This window comes from Emydura macquarii, unplaced genomic scaffold, assembly GCF_026122565.2.
Source record: "Emydura macquarii macquarii isolate MOO-44397 ecotype Brisbane River unplaced genomic scaffold, CSIRO-AGI_Emac_v2 contig_1644, whole genome shotgun sequence".
NCBI classification, from domain to species: Eukaryota; Metazoa; Chordata; order Testudines; family Chelidae; genus Emydura; species Emydura macquarii.
The window spans coordinates 19,275,892-19,303,534 of NW_027131781.1; the positions used below are offsets into that span (position 1 = coordinate 19,275,892).

General features: G+C 39.6%; 1 long non-coding RNA gene across 1 annotated transcript in view; it reads right to left on the reverse strand.

Annotated features, from left to right (window-relative positions):
• Positions 1-26,839, reverse strand: part of LOC137158353 (uncharacterized) — a 178,341-nt gene extending 151,502 nt beyond the window's left edge. Inside the window, exon 1 of the long non-coding RNA XR_010921382.1 lies at positions 26,727-26,839. This is a non-coding gene — a long non-coding RNA (uncharacterized lncRNA). The remainder of the gene's footprint in view (positions 1-26,726) is intronic.
• Between the last annotated feature and the right edge of the window lie 804 nt (positions 26,840-27,643).

Genomic DNA, 27,643 nt, shown 5'->3' on the forward strand with positions numbered 1-27,643 from the left:
GTAAAGGGGCCAAATTCTTGCAACTGGGGCACTGTATTTCCAGATGTGGGTTTGTTTATTTTTTCTGGGATTCAGAGATTTGCCTCAGATGCGGTGATCTTCTGGGACAAAGAGGATTCCTTACAGTAAGAGATGCTCTTTCTTGTTATGGAAAGAAATAACTCTGGTTTATTATGGACAAATTTTGATACCCTTTACAAACACCTTCCTCTACTGACTTCAAAAGAATTTCTTGTAGAGCAAGGTGCTATTTCAGCTAAGTGAAGCCCAAAAACGATTTGCTCTCTGGAAGATTTCTGAGGGTCAAGACTTTGCTCCATGGGTGGCTGCAGAGAAATAGGCAATAAGGAGGAGAATTTCAAATAGCTCCTTTCAGAGTGCATTACTATGTATTTGTCAACAATTAATTTCATGTGTCATCATGCTCCCCATTTACATAGGTTTGTTAGGTCCCTCTAGAGTTCTTCACAGTCTTTTCCAGGCTTGACTAACTTATTTTGTATATCTGCAAGTTTTGCCACTCTACTATTCACCACCAGTTTTTTATAGCAATGCCATTACTCCTACAGGTACGTTTACAGAGACTTCGGGAGGTATAATATCCAGCGCAGGTGGACATATACCTACTAATTCTATTCCAACTACCACCTAACCATAACAGTGAGGCTGTGGAAGCAAAGGCAGTAGCTCAGGCTAGCTGCCCAAGTATGTATCCAGGGGATTGGATGGGATTGTACTAGGCTGGCTAGCCTGAGGCAATGCCCATGCCACCACAGTCACACGGCTATATTTAGGGGTTAGCTCAAGCAGATCTTGCACATATATCTACCCAAACTGCAAATTACTCCTTCAAATTGCTGTGTAGACATACCCTAGAATAAAAACTTGAAGCAGCCTGTTGTAAATCTTTTACCAGGTCAAAAATTGACCATTTAGGCTGAAGACTTGCTCATTGAAACACCAAAATAGTATCCTTTAGTCAGTTTCATTTTTTGGATTACGTGGATAATCCATATTACATGAAAAAATTGGGTCACATAATCTGTATTAAGATAAGAGCTTTTTTTTTTTTTTTTTTTTAGCTGTAGACGTTTTACAAGGTACAATTGAGACTTTTTTCTCATTTATCAATGAGTTGAATTCATGTTTCTTTCACTCAGAACCACATTATTGTATTGTAAAGCCAAATTAAAGCAACATATTAGAGGCTGAATTGCAGTCCAGCTAGCAATTCCTTATGTCCCTCCTTACACTGGCAACTCATGTCACAGTGTGGGAGAGGAAGAAGAGAATTGTTACATTTCCAACTTACAGCAGGTGGGTGGAAAGAGATGGGAGTTGATGGAGCCTTTATTCTGCCTCCCTCAATGCATAACTGCATAAGCATTTCAGGCAATATATGCATATGCTGTGCTGGTATAGACCCAGAGCACTTTACCCCCTCTCTGGAGTCGCTGGGAGACTGCAATCCCCCAAATCACAATCTCCCTCCCACAGCAATGCACCAAAATCCTACCTTTTACACTGAGTAGATCACAATGTCACAATCCAGCTCTAAATAAATAATAATAATAATAAATTCCTTTTACAGATAACACTAAGCCATAGTAAGCACTGGTGTCAGCATGTGCACCTCCACTGACTCCTGTCAATGGAGTTGCACCTGCTTATGTCAATGATGAATCTGACCCTCTTCCTTTGGGAATTAAAATGTTTACTGTATAAATTTCCTTCCTACTAAGATATGAAGTATGTTATATACTGACTGAGATGTAATGCCTTGCACAGATAATTACTGGCCTTTTAACAGCAAGTGTAACCTCTTTATATTTATCTCCCTTCTTCTATAAATGCACTTCCTCACTAGCTCATATCAAAATCTCTAAGCAGAGTAGTTATAACTCTGCTGTTTTGCTCGCTGGCTCTCAGCAGTGGACAAAATGTTAAATTGATTAAACTGATTCCATGTAAAGTGTATGACTATAATTTCAATATTTTAGTCTGGGATCTAAATTCTTATTAGTTCTTTTATAGATCAATAAATACTGTGGCAACCTTATCAAAATTAAAGAGACACACACATACAAAAATTACTCTTTTATTGCTAAACAATCCAGGGTGCCAATCCTGACCCCAGGTTACCACACAGTATGGTCACGTAAGCCCCAGACCACCACATAAATTGATTGTGCACTGGGCTGACCAATCTCAAGGAAGATTGGATAAATGTGCAGATGCAGAGGAAAAGGAACTTCTCCCTACACAACAGATGCCTGCTCCTTTTTTGCTCAGCAGCCCCCTATGTGCCTCAATTCCCCCCCCCCCCCCCAACTTTGTGGGAGTTATTGTTCTCAAGGGGTGGATTTACTTGCACAAGTGCAGCTCCAGCAAAGTGAAAGAAATAGCTCAGGTTCCTTCAATCTCAGATACACATGTATGCCTACAGGATGCACACACAAAGTAAACCCCAACTATCCACATGGTTTGGGGGATACGTCTAAAATCTGGAAAATTCAAAGCTACACAAATGCTTTCAGTTGTTGATTGTATATCCTCTGCTTAGACTTTACAATGACTTATACTTGAGAAAACCTATAAATATAGACTGGAAATAAGGCATAACATTTTAACAGTGAGGGTAATTAACCACTGGGACAATTTACCAAGAAGGGTGGTGGATTCTCCATGATTGACAATTTTTACATCAAAATTGGATGTTTTCTAAAAGATACAATTTAGAAATTATTTTGGGAAAGTTCTACGGCCTGTATTATTTAGGTGGTCAGACTAGATGATCACAATGGTCTCTTCTGGCTTTGGAATCTATTATTCTACATTAAGAATTATCACCAAAGGTTGTCTCTTTCTTTTATATATAACCATGTGTCTGTGTGTGTGTATGTATATATGAGAGAGACTGTAACAATTAATTATGTATCTATGTATAGACAGACAAATTATTTTAAATTTATAATAATAATAATAATAAAGGTGTATAGTATCTAAAGCATTATAACTAATTTTAGAAGGGGCAGCATCATGCCATAAGAAGAATTACCTCTTACAGATAAGCTAATGGCCTTTGGGAAAAATGCCAAAATATTCATTCTACAGTTAAAAGTACAATTTAGAAACATTTAAAGATGGATTATGCCTGTGCCCATTCCCTTTATTTTAAATGCTCCAAAAATCTTTTAGCACTCAAGCGCTTAGCAATATGCGAGTTCCTCATAATCTTCAGCAACTGTAATATCGTCAGGTGTTCAGTAAATGAATTAGAGCTGGCTGAAGAAAAGCAAATAACCAACACTCCAGGCTAGAGCTAATTACATTTGAAAAATTTCAACTCTTTATGATTCTTTTTCCCAAAAGAAATATCTGATTTTAAAATTGTAGAACAATTTTAATAGTCCTCAACTAGTTTAAAGAATTAATTTTATATTCAGCTGTACATTTCCTACAGTGGCCTCATTTTTAGTAATTAAATTTGGCTCAGACGTCACATAGAGTACAAAAAAACATTTTGATTTAATATATTTTACCAAAATATAGTTTTCTAGGATTCATATGGAGCTGATTTGATTGTTTAACCCTCTTTGAAAGGCAGTTTCTGCAGCCACAGATTTCTGCTGGCTTTAATCGGGTCTCAGATAGAGTATATAATAATATTCCTCCATTTATATGCTATCTTTTGTTCCCAAAGATCCTGACACATAGTTACAAACACAAAACTATATAGTCCCCTGTGCTTATGCAGCACAGAGAGAAGATGAAAGGCCCTAAACTACATAAAGGAGGCAGGAGACACAGACATTATACAGCTGTTTGGAAAAGGGATGAAGAATACTGGAGCCAACTGAAACTGTAAGGAAATGTAGGCAGATAACCCAAACTAATATTTGGCCAGGTCACTTATCCTAACATCCACGTACTTGCTAAGGGTGCCACATGATCTTTAATGGCTTCAGGTGACCGGGACCTTATTTTACAGCGCACCTTTGGCAGCACAGTGTCTTTAAAATTATGCTGAGGCATTTGTTCAACAGAGGCAGTGAAGAGTGAATCATATCTTGAATCTCTGTACCACTTTTGCAGCATTTAGATGTTCTTCAGAGATCTCCTATCCAATTGCTGACCCAGTCCTGGTTTAGATTAGGATTAGAAGATACAATGGAATCGGAGCACAAGATAGTATAGAAAATAAATATTTCAGGGTAGACAAATACAAGGTAATATAGAAGGAATAATATGGATGACTTTTACTTATTTCCTGTGTTCTAACTGAATTATGGCCAGACAGGGGGGAAAAAAACTTCTGAGCATCATCGTGGACAGCTCAATTAAAACCTTCAGTCAATGTTTAGGGAGAATTTTTTTGTTTGTTTGGTTGGTTTTTTTTTTTAAAGCAAATAAAATGTTAGGATGTAAAAGGAATGAAATAAAAACAATAGTTAGCATATTATGTCATTACACAAATCGACAACATAAAAAAGTAGAAACAAAAGAATTCTAGAGATAGGTGATAAAAGTGATCAGAGGCATGAAAAGAAGTATTTAAAAGACTCAGAATATTAATGAGGAGGCAGAGTTGAATAAGCATTATAAATTATTATTTACTTAATTATTAGTAATATTTAGTTATTAATTAATTATATTAAGGTATCTATTCCCTCATGTTCCAGGACCTGAACTAACCACTAACTGATAGGGGTTAGGATGAAACTTTTCCTTAGAACAGATTATTTTATAATTGTCCATTATGGGGTTCCCTGAAACTTACCCAGAAACCTCTGGTAATGGCTGCTGTCAGAGACTGGATACTAGTCTGATCTACAGCAATTTGTATGACCACAGATACATTAATTTGTTTCTATTAATACTGTACCAGTTTGTTAAAGAGCTCAAGTAGGCTTGCATGAGTAACTGAGAATTGTTTACATAGAGTAGCCACCAATTTTGCACATATAGCACAGTCATTAACCCTTCTACATTGTCAAGGTTTTCTGCCCCCCATGTTTGGCACCAAAGAAAGAACAAAGTAAACAAACTTCTCTCTCACAAAAAAACAGTGTGACTAATGCTCACTGTTCTTTCCCATTTGTCTATTTTCCAGAGGGAGATTAGACTTTATCCAAAGAAAGTTGAGAAGACTCAAACTAAAGCAGGTTTCCTTTATGACAAACCTTATATTATAAGCTATTATGTCTTTCCTTTGAATGTAATTTGCTAACATTTCTTTAAAGGCAGCATTTTGTGTTTCCTGAAAAAAAAAAAACTTTCTTACTAGAATTTTAATAAGCCTTTGATTTTTTCTGTAATATTTTAGAGCAGTGTTTCTCAATTGGTGTTCCGCGGAACCCTGGGGTTCCGCGAGAGCAGCTGTTCTCTGCGCCGCCGAGAGCAGCTGTTCTCCGCGCCGCCGAAAAAGGGAAGATGTCTTGGATTTTCCGGCGGAGAGTATCCAGTGTAAGGGTAATTTAAGTAAGAAATGATGACTTTTGCTTATTTCAACATTTGAAGACTGTTAAGAGTTTGGGGGGTTCCGCAATTATTTATGGAGTTCAAAAGGGTTCCGTGGCCAAATTTAATTGAGAAACACTGTTTTAGAGTAACCTGTAAGAAAACAATTGGAGAAGAACAGGTGTTAAAACCCCTGATTATAGATGGTTTGGGGTTTTTTAGTTCAAAAACACTCTCCTGTAAAGCATGGTTATTTTTTTTTTCCAGGTGGGATCAGTCTGATCCTGCACTTTTTGTATATCCAAAACTTTCCCTAAAGATCCTATTAATGTATTATTTATTGTGATGTTTCATACAGAAAAAAATCAGGTACATTAAAAAAAATTCTTTGTACATTGTTAGTGCCGCTTTTTTTAGTCATGCTAAAAACAAACTGGGCTTGCAGTACACTATGGTTTCTGCCGCTTTCTACTTCAAACATATAATTTACTCTGAGCAAAGCCAAGACAGCAAATCATTTATGGATACTGTATATAGGAAAAATGCACTGGGACTATCTCACTACAATGGTATATGCATTTTAAGGTTTGATGGTTCTGTTAGCTATGACCTCACTACATGCTAGTGTCAATATGAATGAAGCAAATAGCTGTAGAATGCAGCATGTAAATGTAGCTTTTCTTACAAGCTAGCACCATTGATGCCAAACATATCAAAATCCCAAGTAAATCCAAGAGTGTAGCTCTTTTAGGATTTTTTTTTAAATTACCTTTTTATAATAGCAATAAGACATCAGGTAATGCATTTATAACAAGATTACTGCACTACTCAGGTAGTTAAAGAAGCTTTCCCTTCAGCCACATTCATGACAATATGCCTGAGGTGTACATTCAGGCCTCTGAAACAGACTCCCTGTCATGCCTTATTGTTTAAATATGCATTGGTTAAGAGAACATAAATACATAATGATATTAAAGTGCCAACATTTTTTTTCTGATCATGGTAACCATGGGTAACTACTACTTCTGAAACACTCTTATTTAGCATTTATTAAAACCTGTTTAAATATCTTTATTGTCTGACTACTGAAGGACTCAAAATAATAAACTCCAGCAGCAGTCCTAAACTTGTGGTATTTCCAGGGCACAGCCTTTGAGATGGCAGATGAGAGGCAAAGGATCTGTGTAAGGAAAAAATGCAGCAATAGTTCTCCTGCAGGAATTGCAAATGCATATTTTGAGGGGCAGGAGAGAAGTAAACTGAGTGATTGTGAAAGTTGAGAGATTGATAGCACAAGCATATGAAGGTCCTTCCATTGTAAAGCAGAAATAATCCCATTGTGTTCAATGGAGTTAGTCTGGTGTAAAATCACGTAAGTCTTTGTCTATATACAAAGTGGCATCGGTATAAACTAAGAGCTTGTTTACACATAGAAGTAGCACTGGTTTAACCAAAATCATTTAAAACTAATTTAATTAAACGTGTAAAACTGGTAACCTGTGTGGACCCATTTGTATTGGGTTGAAAGAAGCTACATCAGTTTAGCTTGCACCTGTAAATTTACTGGTGCTATATAAACCAATATAAACCAGGTTTTAATCCAATATGAGTGACCACAAGGTCTTGCACCTGTAACAAACAAATGAAACACACACACACACACACACACACACACACACACACACAAAAGCACCTCTAGTTAAACCAATAAACTAGTAAAACTTTGTGAAAAATGTGCATTTCTAAACTGATGTATTTAAACTGGTACAAAATCATGTTTGAGCACTGTTACTGGGTTAAACACGGCTTTACCAGTAAATTTAATGGTAAAAACTAAACTAATACAACAAGTTTCAAACCCATATAAAGAGAATGCAGAGGGATATGCACCAGTTTAATTTAATTGTTTTTAAAAATGTGTTTAGTTAAATCAGTGCTTCTGTGTGCAGAGAAGGTCTAAGTGAGAGGAGACTTAGGCCCTGAAATCTTCCTTTATCTCCAACACAGGCACTACAGAAGCAGTGGCAGTGCACATTGCCTACACCATATTCCCACCATCTCCACTTTACCTCCAACAGATCAATCTCTGTCAAAGTGTATAGCATACTGGGCAAAAGTTAATATCAGTTAAACCCACTGCAACTATGAACAGTTTATTCAGGTCCCCTACATAGGTAAACATCTTGGCTGCAGAAGCATCTCTTCCTTTGGGTGCAACAGGGGGGAAATGACCCCCTTCTTCCTCACAGTTTCTATGAGTCTAAAAGAATTGTTCTCCTGTTCATTCTGCTTGCAGCCTATTTGTGGCACAGCATAAAAAACAAAGGAAATTTCTCCTGTGTTTCTTAAATATTGGTTGTCTATGTGATATAACTCCTGGATAACACCTTTGTCTGGATAATCCATGAGGAACACTGAAACCAAGGTCATAGCGAAGTCTGCAAACATACTGGCCCTGGATGTACATTCTCATTCTGATTATTTTTCCCCCAGCCTGGCAAATGCCAGTCTGGCAAACCATTTTTACTAGACAAAATTAGCCTGTAGGAACAAAATAAACAACCTCACTGCAACACACACACTTCAGGCATATAGGAGAGATTTATACAATGCATGTCATGCCTCCTTAATGCGTCTTCCTTTGAAATTTACTTTATAGAGTGTACTTGTTTTTAATTCTGGTTCTTGAAATATTCGTCTAAACAAAATAAAAAAAAAAACAATGTAGAAACAAACTGTCTAGACATAAATTAGAACAAATGAGCATTCAAGAAATGAAAATCATGTAACATTTCCATCAAACAGATGGGCAAGACAGGAAATCTTTTAGCTATACACCGGTGGACTCCATCTTGAGAGTACAGATTGTACATTGGTTTAATAGGTACACCAGTTTCTCATGCAACACACAAAGATGGCTAATTCTAGCAAGAATATATTTAATGCAGTGGCTCTTGTGCACATGGATTTGTAGGTCAAGGATCATGTATGTCATTTTCTAAGCTGGGTCTAAACTTTAAAAAAAAAAATTTAATTTTAAGAAATTCCTGGTTAGCCATATATATGATTTTATTAAGGATACCTGCTGAAGAGACTGATTCTATCACACTGTTTTATATTTGTACTTGCAAACAACCAAAGTAACACTGTAAAAAAGAGTATTTTAATACTTATAATAAAAACAATTGCTGAATATGCTTGACAATTCCTGTCACATGAATTTTCATGAAGTCAGTAAATCACTATTATCAGTTAATTAATGAAAGTTCTTTATGAACAATTAATACTAATTGTTTCCAAAAATATTGCAGACTAGTTCAGTAGTGTAATGAAATATTGATCACAAAAACAATTGTCAATTGAAACCTCTTGAATCTCAAGAGTACTTACATAATTTTACTTTTCAATTTTGTTTGTCAGTTTTATAGTAGTTTTCAGATTAACACCTATGAGAATATTCTATATATTGCTCCAGGAATCTCCTGAGACCCTTCACATATACATTCAGTTCTACAAATAGCCTTTGAATACAAGTAATTTGTTTCCAAGAAACAAGCTGAAATCTGTCATGTAATTAACATGAAAGACAAACTCTACTCTGTTTCACAGGTGCAATTCTCATGGGTCCAGCAATTCCATTTACTTTGGTCCAAATCATCAGGTTGAGCTGCACAGATGTTTGGGGCTAATTAGCCCCTACTTCCCACTAATTCTGCACTAACTTGACTAGCTGTAAGGACAATAAGACTTTGTGAAGAAGAGGCACAGATACATGCTAACCCTCCTCCACTGCACAAGCACAGAGCTGTGTGGAGGTGGTTGGACAAGGATTTCGTACAAATTAAGCCCTCCTCCCAAATAGTCATCCATAAATCTTGAGCACCCCCTCTCTCCCAGGATTGTTAGTGCAGCCGTCGGGCAGAAGCAAACCCTGTGGAGCAGCCACAGGAGAGGAGAGAATCTTTTATCCAGGGAATCCCAGGTATATTTTGTTACAAATTAGAGTTATCTAAGGTGTGTTAGGAAGATAACAGGAAACTTGCTTATCCTCTCCTTTCCCACAATAGGCCATTCTTCTCTCCCTTTTCCAGAGTCGGCTGTCAAGTGGCAGCTCACTTGGCCGTTTATAGTCTCCCTGTGCGCTGACTCATACAGAGAGGAGTCAGTCCTTTATGAAACAATTAGGTTAAAAAAAAACAAAAACCCAAACCTAGTTATCTGGAACATGGGATTTAAATGTCTCTCAACTATTTCCATAACTATTGTTTGTATAATTACACATATTCAACTGACAAAAAGAAAACGTTGCCTTTTATCTGTAGATCACCTACTTGAACCCAGCAGATTATTAACTTCTGCATACACGGAGTTTAAGCCCAGAAGGGACCACCAGATCATCTAATCTAACTTCCTGCATATCGCAGGCCACTAAATCCCACTCACTTGCCCCAGTACTTAGCCCAATAATCAAATTAGACTAAAATATTACAGCTACAAAGAAGACTAAACTATTGTGTGCCACAAAAAGAGAATAGGAGGGACCAAGGTGCACCAATATCTGAGGCTCCTGCAATGGCAGGCAGGGAACTGATCTGATTCTATTTGTCTACATCACGGTAGCACTCAAAACCAATTGAAATATACCTGAGTCCCTAAAAGCTGATAATCTGAAAATGTTGTTTCTTCCTAATAGCTACTTGAAACAAGTTGGTGTCAGCATCACAACTGGAACCATTGGCACCCTTCTGGATGGTCTTTGCAGAGAAGGCAATGACTGAATGAACATGCAGACTGTGTTACACCTTTTCGAACTCTTATGAGGAGGGAGAAAAAGTTTTTTCTTTATGTATTGGCATGAGTTTTGTTAAAATTTTTTACTCATCATGGTAAATGCCATATAAATAAAAGATAGAGGTCTATCCATTACAGACAGCCACATGCACTGCCTGTCCTGTGAACAGAGGACTTTGGGGTCAGATCCTTAAGTGGTGTCATTCAGTATACCTCCACTGACTTTGATGGAGCAATGTCGATTCACACAGAGGATTTAGCCCTCAGTCTCCTATGCTCTCAGTCTGTCAGTTTTCATTTATTTAGTTAAATTTTAGTCTCCATTCAGCCTCTTCACCAAAGGGCATTCCATCCAAAGCTCTAAACCCCACTGACATAAAAAAATACATCTAAATTTATGTGTAAGATCTAAGGTAAAAATCAACCAAAGCAACAGTACCTCTTCCTCCCCTCTTAACACATTGTTTGCTCTCTTGTATTGGTGGTGTGAGAATTCCTTTTCCCTTGTTAAAAATTTCAACAAACTAAACAACTTTCATTTTGTCAAAGTCTTCTATGGAAGTTTTTGAATTTTCCGCCAAAATATTTTAATGAAAATTAAAATTTTCCATGGAAAACACTTTTTATGCAAAATTTCATTTAGTCAAAAACCCAATATTCTGTTGAAAAAAAAAGACTTTTAAAAATGTCAACCCATTCTACTCACTAGTCATGTGACCAACACAACTTTAAAAAACCCTTCATACTTTTCCCACTAGACAGAAATCCCATTCATCTGCCTCAGGACCCCAACAATGCCTGCTCAAACACGTGGGCTATGCACCAGCCTAGGAAGTCAACAATTTCAGGTTATTTTAAACTTAGGGGTTGGACACAGCATTCTAAAGTAAGAGGGCGCTTAAAGAGTATGGTCTCATTGTAAAAACAAACCAAAGGCTACTGTTGATCCCAATGTTGGCTACATGACACAGAGAGAAAGGTAACCTCTGAAATAATCAGTTCCCAAAGCCATTTAGGGCTTTATAGATCAAAACCAACATTTTAAACTTCAGTCAGAAACCAATGAACAGCTAGTGCAAATCACAGAGAACTGACAACATATCTGCCATTGAGATGTATTGCTTAACAAACAGGTTGTATCAACTTAAGTTTCTGAATAGATTTAAGGTGCAGTTTCACATAGAGTACATTGTAGTAAGCCAATCTTGAGGTGACAAGGGCATGGAGATCATGGTAACAAGGTCAGCAGCCAGAAAAAAAACAGTCACAATCTCCTGGTCAGGCACAGATGCTTAAGTGCATTCCTGGGGACAACTGTAATATGATCTTTATAAAGTATACAACATCCAAACTCATCACCTGATTGCTTATATAAGTGAAAATGGTGGGCAAACACCTTCACATAAGGAAGGATATATCAGCCTTGATAAATCTTCCAGTTGTTTCCCCTAAATCTACCAGCATTACCTGAGTTTTATCTGGACTGAACATCATCGATGCCCCAATCTCTCACATGCACTGGGCTAGGGATTAATATTTAGTATTCTAAATTTTTAGCATTCATTAGTAAAAGAAAAATACACAACATACTTGAAGGTTGTCTTTTGTTTATGCAATTTTACTCTGGATATTAAGTTTAAGCCTATAAAATGTTGTATAATAAGCAATCTGGTACAATCTTACATCATAGAGCATACCTTTATAATTTACTGAAGTTACCAGAAGAAAGAAATAGCTGATGGTTTAGTTGGTCCATTTTTATACACTGACAATACAAAAAGACTGTTAGCTTCTCTACTATTTTTTAAATGTATTTACTGAGATTCCATTTTTTTAATAATATTTGTAATGCAATAATTGAAAATCCTATGGCAATTTAACATGAATTACCTTTGTTTTCCTTTTGAAGCCAAGAAAGTCAAACAATGCTAGATCAGGAAAATATAATGCCTTACAGACCAAACAGCCAAAAAAGAAATGAACCATCCAAGATTTTACAGTTCTTTATTAATTAATTTTTATTTCAGAAGAATATAAAATTTTCAGCTGCTGTTCCTTGCAATAAAAAAATGACTTTTGAATATTATGTTTTTGTTGCCAGAATCATCCCTCATATCTTTCAGATTGACTCTTCAGACCTCCAGAATCCTAATACTGACAGTAATGAAGCTACAGCATGCAAGTTCATAGCAGCAGCCTGCACTGCATATTTTCTGTCAGCAAATATGCAGTTAAAAAAAAGGTTTGGTTGTAAAGAAAAATTAGAGACATAAACATAACTCCACAGACTAGTATAATTAACCACTCTTCACCTCATTAGCAGGCTGTATAAAATACACATTATACTCTGAGTAAAACTGATTGTGAGAACTGTTCTGAGAAACAAGATGAATCAGTAGTATTTAAGGGCATGATGCCAGAACTTGGCTCTGGCTCCATCTCCTTTGTAGATCTTGGGTGAAATTCCCATGTCCAATGAATTTCCTATAAAGTAACTCTTAACATAACCTTCGGGAATTGCTTCAGGGATTCATCGGAGCCCTGTGTTAAAATCTGTCACCATTCTGAAAGAATGAATAGAACCAAGTGAATGGACCAGATTGCATCAAGTGTCAGGTATTTTAAAAAATCCCCAGGAGAGGATGCACCAAGATGTCCCACTACCTCTACAAGGTCTTCACACACACTATTCATATTATCTCAAAAGTTGAGTTATACTATCAATACACTAAGTATATTTTTAAGGAAAAAAGTGTCAATCTAGCAAGTATACTTTACATACATTTCTTCACCAAGTGATGTTGCCTTTTTCCTTGGTTAGGAGAAAGCATTTTTGTTTAAATGGGGAAAACAAACTAATAGATCCCATAGTTACTCACTCTCCCTTCTGCAAGCATGTAGTACAAAGGTTCAAAAGGGGCACACGAGGAAATTAAGGAACCCCTTTTAAAAAAAAAAACAAAAAAAAACTGACAGCACATCACTGCATCTGAATACATGAGCAGTCATATCTGATGAGACCTTGAATCTCTTTTGTCCCTAGAGATGGACTTCAATAGTTCACATTGAACTGCAGTGACACCGCCTGGTAAGAGATTGAAGATCTTTTGCAGCTTGTGCTAGAGAACTTTCTTTGCAGGGTATTCATGCTTTTTTGGCAAAAAGGCAACTATGAAGTCCCCAACCTTAGCATCAAAGGCACATTGTCTTGAATACCAGGAAGAAAGTTCTGATTTATAATTAATATGGGGCACTTCAGAATCTCATGGGTTGAGTTTAAGATATTCCAGTGTTATTCTTTAAGGTCTCTAGATTTATTTTACCAAGGATTTGCCTTCCTTTGGTGTTTGAAAAGATAGCTGAAAAATTTAATCAACTAGCATCTTAATTTGTGCCATGAATCTTGCAAAGTGTTTTTCCACAGTGTTCTATGAAATATGGTCCATTTACTAAAATCTTACATCTATGCCCTCTATGGATTCCTGACTAATAGAGCTGGGAAGTTTTTTGGAGGGATTAAATTACAATAGCAATTCACAGAGACAACAATACTGTAAAACTGAATATGTCTCAGCAGGCACAAGATATATCGAAGGCTTCTCCTTCTTCCCCCCCTACTTTATACAAAGTAATGAGTTAGTATAAACTCTGGTAAACAAAACAAACTTTTCTGGTAGATTAAGTGAATGGATTAGGAATACTATTTAGAAACATAAAACAATGTTGAAATGAAATTAACTATTTCTAATACTAACTGACTGTTGACCTGATCCTGCAGATGCCCCATGAGCAGAGGGATGCCCATTGACTTTAATGAGAATGCTATGTCCAAAGCTCCTGTAAAACTGGTCACCCAAACATTCAGATGGCTTTGAAAATTGATAGGAAGTTTGTGTGAATGCTTAAGGTTAGTTTTTCTTACATTTATTTGTACTTATTCAAAAAGTCTTAAATTGCAGTTTGATTTTTTGTAGATAACTCTTATCCAGCATTTTCAAAATCTTAATTGCCCATGTTATAAAGTTTCTGCTCTGACTTCTGTGCTTTCTTTAAACCATACTGTTCTTTGTACATAAGTGAGAAAAGGAGGCTGAATTTTTGTCTTGATTTCCTTTCTTTCCTTTCTTTCATTTTTTTCCCTTTAGAGAGGTAATTATGACATTTTGAAGCTTTGCACATGCACAGGCCATCAAGAAAATTCATTTGACAGAAACAGGCTTAGAAAGTTGAACCGTCTGCCAACCTGTAAAGCAGTGACAACACATTTAGTAATCTCCCAGCGAATACACATCTGTTAAAGACTTGCAGCATGTTAAAGTAATACACAGGATAAAAAGAAATCCATCATTTCAATTAAAATAAAACAAAACACATGAAATGTGTACTTTCTCTTGTCACATACAACACTAAAGAGTCTAATTGGAAAGAAATTTTTAAAATTCTGAACACCAATGAGGTAAATGAAGTTCATTATCAAATTAGGAATCTTCAGAAATGCCATATTTAATGGACAATACGATAAACCATGTATGTGAAGTTACATGTGGTAAATTGATTACATGTGGTAAATACTAGGTTACTTTCCAAACCATACTGGCTTATAGGATTCAACTGCATTTTATCCTCATTCTGTCTCTCTCTCAAGTATCTGAATAGCTACATATAAACAAATCTTTCTCTTCCCATATCTATCAAACATGTATACCTCTACCAATAGCAAGTAATGCAGTCGACTCAAACTTGTTGGATTGCTGCTGAAACCGTTATGCCACCCAACCTATCTTATATTCTCACACTGTCTATATCTATATATATACACACACAAATGTACACACAAAAAATTGCTTTTCAATGTATTACACCAAACCTCCAAGATACGGGATGAGAGAAGGGGTCTGCAGGCACAGAGTAGCATGCAGCATTGTACTGAGATATTATAGGCAGAACTGGTAGTGATGCCTATAGTTTAAGTTGCCTGATACTTCTCATAATAAAGATCCTGTTTTCAGTTGCTTACAGCTTTGCCAAACTTTAACTGTTCAGTATGAAATTTCCTATGCTGGGCATCTTTCTCAGACTGAATCTTTTTTGGAAAGTTTCAACAAAAAACAGTTTAGACATTTTGGAGAAACAAGATTAGGGAAAAATACACAGTTATACTTATATTAAAAAATTCTTACAACCGTTTCACTGAGAAGCTCTAGCACTCACATGCTAGCAGAACGGCCTTCACATTTAGTCCAGGGAGGGTGTCACGCTGGTGTTGTAGATGTGCCTTTTGCAGTTCCTATGAATTTAGCTACATTTGCCTAAATTATAAAGTTTTAATCGCCACATGTGCATGCTTAGTAGAGACTTGTTAGTGTTTTGCAGATAGAATCTTAAGAGAATGGGTCTGCGTGGAGCATGTTCCATCCCAGGTTTGCAATGGCTGAGGACTCTTCTGCAGTTGTTGCTACCAGCTACTGGAGCCACTATGTCACCAGGCACCAGAACAAAGAGCAGGGAGACTCTCTCCTGTACTCTTATGGTATGTCCACACTGCAGTTAGACACCCATGGCAAGCATGTGCCTGCTGACTCAGGCTCATGGGGCCTTGGGCTAAGGGGCTGTTTAACTGCGGTGTAGATGTTTGGCCTCAGGCTACAGACCGAGCTCTGGGACCCTCTGACCTTGCAGGGTCCTACAGCAGTGGTTCTCAAACTTTTTAAATGGAGCCCCCTGTGGACTTTTGTCTAACAATCGTGCCCCCCCCCCCCCTCCGCCCCGAATTGCACTCCCTTTTCCCCCTTCTGAGGGGGGGGGCCCTTTCAGACAAGAACAGGGGGGCGCTTCCCATGCTGTAGGTCCTAACAATCACACCCCCCTTCTCCTAAACCCTCCCCCCTTTCAGGAAAAAAACAGGGCCTACAGCATGGGAAGTGGGGAGCACAGCAGCAGCAATGCAGGAAGCAGCGAGTACCGGCGGCAGTGCAGGAAGCAGGGGCAGCAGCAGTGTGGGGAGCAGGGGGCTGCTGCAGGCAGCAGCGGCTGCTTCCGTCTTTGGAGAGCATGGAGCTGGACCAGCTCTGTCCTCTGCTCTGCGCCCCCCCCCATGATCCATCTCACTTTGAGAACCACTGTCCTAGAGCCTGAGTTGCAGCTACAGTGAAATTAAGCAGCTCCCTAGCCTGAATCCCACGAGCCTGAATAAGCTGGCATGGGCCTGCTGCGGGTCTCTAACTGCAGTGTAGACATACCCTTAATGTCCCCCTTCTAGGCCCAGGCAACATGGAGGAGGAGGCAGTCTGACTCTCATACAAAAAGGAAAGAAGCTGAAACTGGAAGGGGGGAGGTGTGTCAGCAAAGGGAGTAGAAAAGGACCAGGCACTGGGCAGTGGGGTTGGAAGAAAAGAAGACTGGTACTGGTAGCCAGCACAGTCAGGGAGACGAAACTCAGACAAGAAGGCAGGGAAGAACTCGAACTGGTGGTGGGGGTACGAAGAAGTAGAAACATTGGGATTGTCTGGGAAATGAGACTGGATCTGGGAGGAGGAGCCGGGGGAGAGAGGCTGAGACTGGGTGCCAAGATGTGGGAAGAAGACTGGGATGAGAAACCAGGGAGAGCAGTGTGCAAGGACGGGACAGAAGGGTCCATGCTCAATAGAGAAATAGGTGAGCCACCTATCCCAAATGGGGCTGGATAGTCCCAAAATGCAGAGTTCAAGACCAGGTCCCAGGCTGAATGACTCCAGGACAGCATTTGTCCCAGATTCCCTGCAGCTCTGCTCTGTGCCTGCCCAAGACTCATGGGTGGTGCCAACCTCTTCCCACTGAGGGACCGGGGAGTTGAGGGGGCCTTAGGCCTGCCTCATGCTCTGAGCCCCCCCGCTTCTACTCTCCCTGAGATCCCAAGATGGAACCTGAGACACTGTGTGGAGCCCTGAACCCTGAACCCTAAGCATCACACCCTGGTGGGAGAGGACACAGTCCAGGCACCATTCTCGAACACCCAGCTCCTCCACTCAGGGAAAGTGAGGATCCCCACAGTGGCCCAGGCTCCCTGGGCAACTCTTACCATGGCCCAGCTCTGGCTTCCAGCCTCACCAGGGCCATAGAAGGGAGCAGGGCTCCTGCATGTGTCCTATTCTTGCCTTTTGAAAAGGTGGTTGCTGTATAGAGAACATGCCCTTCTAAAGCCCAAATGGAACACAAGATTTCCAAGTTTGACCATTCCTCTGCTGTCAACAAATATCTGTGAAACCCATTGACAAAGTGTATGTCTCTTTCCCCTCTAGTGCTGGTGCACATAGTGGATAACCATCTTCTACTGTTAACAGTCATACCATTAGCTCAAGTGGCAGAGGTCTATGAAGCCGATCTAAAGATTCCAAACCTGCTGATGACCCATGTGGTGGAATTTGTATTTGTTTTTTACTTTGCTTTTCTAAAACCATAGGAAATTACACATAAAAATCAATATTAAAAGAATGCTAAAAAGAACTCAAGAGGTGGAATTATGCATTATAATATAGATTTTAATTACATGATCGCATACTGTTTTTTCCCTACAGGATCCTTGTCTCATTCAGTGCATAGGACAGACAATGCCCTGGGGATGAATCAGAGTTGAGTAATGAAAGAGGTTGTTGTTATAGCATCTGTGCTTCATTTGGTGCAGAAGCTGGAAGGTGAGTAGTGAAAAAGGCAGATGATTATAGAAAGAGAAAGGATGCTCAAGGAAGTTGACTGCTGCCTTAGAGAACTGGATATTATCCCTGCCACTGCCACAGAGTTCCTATGTGATGCCAGGCATGAGACAAACCAATTTTTTCACAACTGGTCACTATTTGTATGTTCCTCATTTTTGAGGACCAACCTGAGACCCTAAAATCTGCAGAACTGCAGAGCACTTGCAGCTACAAGTGAAGTCAATGGGAACCCTGACTTGAACATATAATGTTAAGTGCTCTAAAAATCAGGTTCTTGGCATTTCAAATTGGGCACCCATTTCACTGGAATGTTATGAAAATAATATAATTAATATTTGTGAAGCCCTCAGATATTATAGTGATGAGCACCAGAGAGAAGCCCATGAGGAAATAAATAATTCTGTCTTCAGAGCAGAGCAGAACAGTGTGCAAAAAAAAAAAAAAAAGGCCATGGGGCAACACACTGAACAAAGGGGATAAAACAAAACATTGAATCGCTGTTCATTAAGTGAGCGCCATCCTTCCTGTGCACTGAATAAGGCAGGGGAAAGAACAGTATGTGATCATGTAATATAAGACTGTGTCATGAAGCATATGCACAAGGGGCCAACTTAAGGTTGCACAGGAAACCATCATTCAAGCATTTCCTAATTTCAGGGTGCTTGATTTGCAACCTTAATGTTCTTTTAACGGTTTTTGTACGTAGTATATACTACAATAACAAAAGCTAGTTAGGAGTTTCATTGTATTAAAATGCTTCTAATTTTTTAATTGTTTCTCATTTCCAGATGAGATGTTCCATGCTATCAATCTTTTGCTTTGTTCCATACTTGATTTCCTCTCACCCAGAGATGGATTTTTCTTTTCCCCCTTCCCCAAGTTTGAGAGAAATCCATTCATCTGTTTTTGAATTATGGAAAGGTGAAAAAAAAAAGTATACTTTTCCCATTTCAAGTAAATGTTAACTGATTTTTTTTAAACATACACAATTAAAAAATGGCTGATCTTTACAATTTGACATTTTCAGGTTGGCTAGCTCTAACTCACTACTGGGCACTTTCATTACTTGCAAAGGGGAAAAAAAGCACACACAAACAACAGATATAAAAAATTTTTAAAAATTGGTTTTGTGCATGCATGGTAGTAATTTTAGCTAATGTTGGGAACTACAATAATATCTGCAGTGCTGAGTTAGCACTGTAGTTAACAACCATGGTTGCAAGTTTTCAACACAAGACTCTTTCTCTTGTAGGAAAATTAGAAAGCAGGAGGATTCTGTAGCTAAGTACTTACGCTCCTGCAGAGCTCAAACTCTACAAAAAGAGAAACTTTCTTCTGCAGAATTTATTATCATTACAAGAGAGAATTGTTAGATGCAGACAATCTGCTAGCAGAGGAGTAGAGATGGTCACCTTGAGCAAACCAATAATTTCAGTTCAAGGAACTAACAAACTCCATGAATAAAGTTCATAAGTAAACTCCAAAAACCTAAAAACCTGGGATTGTATTACATTTCCCAGATAATCTCTGTGGTTGGTGGGCCCGATCTCCATCCTCTCCCTTACGCAGAACCCAACCCCTTGGTGCACCCTCTTTTGGGTTTTGAGCATAGTGCCGCAGAGGTACCTGACCCCCTTCCCCAAATATTCTGTGTAAGAGGAGTGAGATCTGTGCCTGCAGACACCCCTCCACATGTAGATCCAGATGGCACAATCTGGCCCATGGAATTTAAAATACAAAATCTTGTTTTTGTAGAATATTAAAGAACGTAAATGTTGTAAAGCTGGGAAAAGAAAACATTAGTGTTCTCACAGTAACATTAACTCTTTGGGGTCAGTGAGTGAGCAGGGAGAAGGAACAGTAGATAGGAGGAACTTGGGGACAGCATGTAGACAAACTGTTAAATGAGGGGAAAAGGGTATTAGAATTATATTGGATGCACTGGGGATGGGGAAAGGATTTATTAGCTGGTGAGGCTGAGAACTGATAAATTTGGAATGAGTCTGAGAACTGAATAAGTTATGGGGAAGTGGCTGAGAATGGAACTGAGATTTGAGAGGCTAGAACTGATTTGATGAATTGGGGAAAGAACTGAGAATATAATGGAGTAGGGAGAGTGACAATGAAAATTTAATTGATTGAATGTGGATGCAAATTCAACAGACTGGAAGTAAAGAGAGAATTAATGAGCTAGAGGACAGGGCATAAAATTGAAGCAGATTATTAACTGGCACCACAAAACTGATGTAACAACCTCCATGCCAAGTCATCTTTGAGGATAAAATTCAGAATCTTCAGCTTCAAGACAGATTCTTGTGCTACTTGAGCTAAAGGAGTAACTCCATTAGTTGATAGCCTTAGTAGGCACTTGTCCTTTATGTTGACCAGCCACTAGAGTGGAATACAACATAATGAGAAAGCAATAACTGTCTCCCTGTCAAGAGAAGCTTGTTCTTAGCAACTAAAGGCTATGTTTGAAGTCTAGTACATTCCCACCCTACAAGGTAACAAACAGGAGCTTTATACCATCAGAAAGGGGAGAACCCTAGCTTTCCAGTGGAACAATATTAACGTGTAAACTTTGAAATATCCCAAGATATCAGATTTCAAAGTTATGACATCTTTCTTCCCTCCCCTATCTCTTTATTTTGATTTATAATGACATAAAAAGGTTCTCATCCCATCTGCTTCTATAAGGGCTGTTTACATTATTTGAACAATAAACCAAAGCCAAAACAGCAGCAAAAACTCCAGCAAAACTGATTGAGTTTTAGTGGGAAAGCCCTACCACCCATCAGCCAATTTCTGCTAACAACCTCACCCTCATCAGACAGGAGGGCAACGGATGGGCTTTGCACTGTACCCTGGAGATCAAGAACCCCAGACTACTTCAGACCAAGGACAGAGCTTCTACCACAACTGAGGGCTCCTCATGAAGGGAGCTCTGTCATCAATCCCATCTATGTCAAATGAAAAAGAATCCAGCTCCTGTGTCTCTGCTGATCACAGCAACTGCAATACGGCATCAGTCATTCAAGTCGGAAGGCTCCAAGCCAGTTGGGGCTTCATAGATTACAGCCAACATCTTAAAATCCACCCAGAAACCAACATACTAGTGTTCTGTGCCCTCATTAAAGTATATCATTTACTAAATGGGCTGCTATATTTTGAACCAACTCAAGTTTCCAAGTTAACTTGAAGTGTAGCCCCACTGCAAGAATCTATCCTCAAGAAACAAAGATATAAATCACTGCAGTCAGATCCACACCCAAAACAAATGGTTGCAAGTACTCGCAGACTGCAAACTTGAGTAACAAATGGCCAGTGCACTCATTCAATAGGAGGGGGTATATATCATCTCCATCATAGCATCTGGCTGTTTCCTACAGGAAACATCACTTTGGTTTTATCTGGACTGAGCTTTAGCCAGCTCTCATTCGAGCCCCAGCCACTTCCAAACACTCAGACAGTCATTCCACATTTATAGTGAAGTCAAGTGAGACAGTATTATTAAGCTGAAGTGTCATCAGCATAGTGGAAGTGAGTAACTATAGGCTGTGGTGCTAATTCTTCTATCAGACCCTTATTCAGATTGAACAAGATAAGAAACAAGATGGAACTTGGTGGAACTCCACACCATAGCACCCTAGGGAGGAAGAACAACTGTCCCACCTTCTGGGACACTTACAAAAATAATGGATTCACTCAAGAGCAGCTCCATCTACTTCTACTGAATTCTGCAAACAAGTCAATATCACCTATGGTCATCAACGTCAATGGTTGTTGGTTCACCTGACAATATCAGCATAGACATCCAGTCTTTGTTCATTCCCAGGAGATTATTAACTAATACCACCACCAGCACAATTTCTACCCCATACCCAGATCTGTACCCAAAACATCAAGGTGGTCTGAGGAATCTAATTACTTAAATAGTTGTCTCACCACCACAAGCTTCTCTCTGATCTTAACCCATAATAAAAGATGTCATACAGGCCAATAATTAACCAGATGCTAGCATCAAGGGTTGGTTTGTGGAGCAAATGTTGCACAGTTGCTTCCTTAGAAGACCACCAGCACACTGCTCTCCTGAAGGGAAATGCTGACAATCCCCACAGCAATGAACCTCATACTTCCCCTCTAGCCTTTATCATGCCGGAAGGACACGTATCCAGAGGACAGATATTAGTTATAACTAAGGTCCTATTTAACTTGTGATATTGCAGAAATTGTGGATTCCACAATATTAGGCTTCCATCGCAATTGTGACAGCAGGAGCCCTGCTATGTGACCGACAGCGGAAAATCACAAAAAAGTAATAATGGACTTTATCACTGCAAATAATAAGTCCATTATTACGTTTCCACAATTTTCCATGGCTTGTCCGCAATTTAATCAAAGTTTTTTTGACAATCAACTCACAATTCAAGTAGGGCCTTAATTATAACTTAATTTTCTTTTCCTTCTGAGCCCTGTGCAGTGAACTAGTGGCAATGAAGTTGGTCCGGCTTTACAAGAGGAAGGATATGTAAAATAGACATTTGTGTAAATCTAACACATTTTGAAAATAGATTTTCTTTAAAATACAAGGCATATGCAGTATACTTTGGATGACAGTATGATATGAGGTTTTTATTGACACTTGTTAGGGATGACCTGCAAACATCACACGACTTACTACTTGTGATTAACGTGGTCATCCTAATTGATGCCAATAAAACCTTATACCACAGAACACCATCATACAGTCTCTCATATATATACACAAAAGTAGGAATATACTGTTGCTGGCCAAAATCAGCATTGACATTACAAAATCTTTACTGTTACAATAAAACAATTCTTAGATTAGACAATTCTAACAGGTTCTCCTTATCCTACTTACTCTCTCTTCTAACTTCTGCAGGCCAAGATTTTCAAAAGTGACTTATGATTTTGGGCACCTCCATTTTTGGATACCAAACTTTAGACTTATCAAGGGCGCCTGATTTTTAAGAAGTATTGACAATCCATACTTCGGACATTTTTCTACACAAATTAGTGCTTGGCAACCTAGTGTGCTGCAGATTCACACCCTGACTTGCCATGCACTAACTCACTCTGGAGACAATTCTTCATCAGACCCCTTAGTATCTACAAATTGAGGCACCCCAAAATCAAGTCATTTCTGAAAATCCTGACTTAAAAATATGGTCCACTCTATTGACTACAGTGGGCTTTCAATCAAGCCCATACAGAACAAAATGACAGTAGCTGTTTTAATAATACTCATGCTTAAGTAGAAGTGAATTGTTAAAGTAAAATAAACGTTTACATATAAATCCAAGAAATACTGACCTAATCTCTCTTTTGTATCTTGATATGTACAGCTAGGCAATGGATTACCAATATTTATATAAGATGCCCTTTAAAATTAGCACATAGCTTGAATTTAGAAAGGTCAAAGGAACAATCTTCATTCAATTCTCAGACATTTAGTAAAACCTGACCTTCCCTAGTGTATTATATGTCCTCGACTCTTACAAAATGTAATAAAGGCTGCTCCCTCCATGCAGCTTTCCCACACTTCTCAACAGAAAGTTCTATAACCTGAAGACGCTGGAGGTATTTACACATAAATTTATGAGACAGGAGTAGAACAACAAAAGATTTAGAGCTAGCAGAGAATTCATTTCAAAACAATGGCTTTTTTATTTATTTCTGTTTTTACAGTGAATTCAAAAATTAGAAAACATTTGAGCATCAGTATACAAATAACTCTCTATTTTGGTGTCCTGAGAAGTTTCAGCAATGGCTTGTAGTGTAATGAATGTTTGTAATTCATTAGATTCTGTTTAGAAATGCAAAGCACGCCATGACATCAATGATGTTCTCTTTATCTCAACAAATAGGCTATTACACTTAATATACTTTCAGTTAAGGCAGCATGTTTAAAATAAGTATTTATTGTATAAATTCTTATTTTAAATTGTGTATTCATGTTTTAATAAGATTTAATGTAACTGTATGAATGTCATATCCCAGACAAGTCCACACTGCTAATTATCCTAATAAGCTTCAGAATCTTTATAATACATTATCTACATATTATATTTTCTCCACAAATGTATCTTTGTTTATATAATTTTGCAAATGATAAGATGTGTAGGACATCTAAATGAACTCAAAATTTTTATGGACAGATCCTTCATAGATTTGCAGTTTGTAGCTGTCAATCTTCCTACAGCTGCTACATAACAAAACAACAGTTCTTTTCTTCATGCAGACAAGCAAATTCTATAAACATTGGTAAAGGCTCTTTTGCAAAAGAAAGAAAACCCTGGTTCTCCAACAGTCTAGTTTCTTATTTACTTCTGAACATCTACATTATTTTTAAATCATTCATACAAGTGCAGTTCTACATGTTTTAATGCCACATTTAATCAAATATGAATTTGGCTAAACATGAATCTGCTGATTGCTAGACACATTTTTATTGACAAAAAGTATGATCAAGACAATTAATAAATAAATTAATTAAAAAGATAGATGTACTGATTTATCATTCATGTTGCATTATAATTTGGAGTCTGGGGAACAGAGAATGCAAGGAGCTAAAAGGGCCATTAATGGGAGTCAAATTTATATTTCACTTTATCTCTTAATCAAAATCTGCTTGAAATGGTCCATGTTATTCTAACATTTGAAAGGATCAACAAACTACGGATGTACAATAGAAAGATCAATGCTGAGTACAATAATATAAATGCAGCGCTCTAAAATGAAAGGACACTGCAGATATGATAGATGTTTTTCCTTTTTTTTAAAGATGGGGACAAACTGATCAGTAGTTAGAAATACTGTTAAAGCTAGGGACAGACAGCTCTGATGACAGGCAAGCAAAACAATTTAATCAATAAAAATCAATGTGAAAAGGGCAATAAAATTGAAAAATGAAGACAGATTGCTTCTAAAGAAGAGAAATAATAAATGGGTATATTGATGATAGATAAAACAGACATCTGGTTCCTGTAAAATACTTATATTTCATTTTATAAATCACTTCTGAATTTCCTCTTTCTTCAAATAAATTACACATCACTTTCCATAATCATAACACCAGTTCTATGTCATAGATTTTCCCTTTGAAATCAAGCTCTGAGTTAGACAGAGGTTTTCATATAACTAACGTGTTTCTCCTGGGGGCTAGAAACTAAGCTTCAGCAGACTGGAGCACTTAGCAAGTCCATCAAAAACTGTCAAACCAAAATACATTGAGGGCATTAGATATGTTAGGGTCCATTGGGATTTACACCCAGCATCACTTGATGCACATGAACAGTTTAATGTTGAGAGTTGTTACCAAATGACATTTTTTGTATCATTAGCATCTTGTTCAGCTAAATCAAACCCCCTTTGTGGGGATGTAAACAAAGTGGTCAGGAGATGGAATTATAAACAGGAAGAGGAAACTGTATGTGTATATATACTTACACACACTATTTGAAAGGGGTATATATGTGCATCAATATTGTATTGATCTATTCTGCTCTGGGTGCACATGCATTAGTGTTAGAAGGAGTTCACATGGACACTGTGTGGAGAGTAGACCCCTTAAGAGCATGTCAGTGATATATGATAAGATCTGAGAAGTGGATAACATCATTAAAAAAATTAGAATTCCCCAGCCCATCAAGTTGAAATTGCTGAGCACTCCAGCTGAGAGAATAATTGGAAAGTGGAAACATCCTGAAAGAATTAAACCAAAGAGAGAAACCACAGAAGGTATATAGGTGCAAACACATACACAGTGCATAGGAAGAAAAGCACATACTGCACTGTACATATTTGTGCTGAGACTATATACTCTGAGTCTCTTATAGCAATATTTTAAAATTTAAAAAATCCATTATTAAACTGCCTAACCCTAAAATGCTTTCACTGGCTTTACAGAGAGGTTTTCATTCATCTTCAAGCATGTGCTCTTCCTTTGTACAGCGGGGACAGGCTCTAAGTTTCACGCTCAGAGCCAGTAGCTGTCTGCTTTATTCAGACACCTATCATCATAATTCCTCATCTACCCTGAGATTGTTGTGAGGAAGTCAGTTTTACACCAGACCCATCCTTCTCGGCAAAGTACAGACCCCTGCCATCTCCTCACACTTACAGACCCTCAGCAGCGTCCCTGTCTCTCGGCCAGTGGCACCGATGAAAACAACACTGCAAAATAATGAGCCAGGAGGAGAGAGACCCACCCTGAGAAATGCAACAAAACCGACCAAACCCAGAGAAAGAAAGACACCCCGAAACACACGCGCTCCTTCTACCTGTCTCTCGCACATATACAGGACTTTCTCCTTTCACCGATTCCCCCCCCCCCTTTTTTTTTTAAATGGAGCAAATCTTTCTACTCACTGACATGATGATCCAGCACCTATGTAACCCCAGAAGCGGGGTGTGTGTGTGTGTGTGTGTGTGTGTAGGGGTGTCTTACCTCCTTGCACTCTACAGACAGCTGTGCCTTGGAAATAGAGATTTCAAGGTAACACGCAAAAAATAAGACACGGGCCAACTCTGTGGCTTTCCTTCCCTCTCCCCCAAATCCGGAGGCGAAGCAGCTCCGCACGGGAGCGACGCGCACCCCAGCCACCCACCCAGGGGCTCCAGCAGGTGCCGCGCCTGGGATGCAGCCAGCAGCCCCCCGCTGGGACGTGCTCCTGCTTCCCCCGGCTGGGTCAGGGCGCCCCGGGAGGCAGGCAGCCCTGTCCCTGGCACGGCAGTCGCTAGCCAGGAGGTCGGACTTACTTGGGGCTGCGGCTCCCTCAGCAGAGCTCCCGCTCCGGGCTCGGCAGGGCTCTGACAGCGACCACAGGCAGGCGAGGCGGTGCTGGCTCAGCTCCCACCACGGCAAACTCCCGCTCTGGCTCCCTCCCAGCCCCGGGTGACTCCACTTCAAACCCCCCGCCCAGCCCCCGCCTCCCGCCACTCCCCGTGCCTAACGCCCTCCGCGGCCATTGCCACAGCGCCCCACGCGCGGCTTTCTAACGACCTCCCCGCCGACGCCTCCCGCCTTAAGTGAACCCCACTGTCTCGTGCCCCCCTCCGCTCCTTCCTTCGCCCGCCCCGCGCCCCCTTCTCCCACCCCAGAGCCCGTCCCTGCCCAACCCCATCCTCCTCCGACCCAGCCCCACCCCACGCCCCTGCCTCCTCTGAGCCAGCCCCCTCCTCCCCCAGAGCACCTGCCTCCCCTCCAACCCTGCCCCACCCGATCCTCCCTCCCCAGCCTGTACCTCCTCCGACCCAGCCCCACCCCAGAGCCCCTGCCTCCTCTGACCGAGCCCCCTCACCCCCCACAGCACCTGGCTCCCCTCCAACCCAGCCCTACCCCATCCGCCCCCCCCCCAGAGCCCCTGCCTCTGCTGATCCAGCCCCACCCTCCTCCCCCACAGCACTTGGCTCCGGCTCCAGTTCAGCCCTACCCCTGCCTCCCCAAACACTACCCCAGACCCCCTGTCTCCTCCAACCCAGATCCACCCAGGCCCTCCACCCCAGTACCTCTGCCTCTGCCGACCCGCTCCCACCCCACTGCCTGTGCTTCATTCCATCCTCCTCTCTTCACTGGTTGCATCAATATCTCTTTCTCCCCTGCACCCTTCTCCCCTTCATCCCAGTATTTCCGTCTCCTGTGGAGACCACCTCACAGCCTAATTCCCCCACCGGCA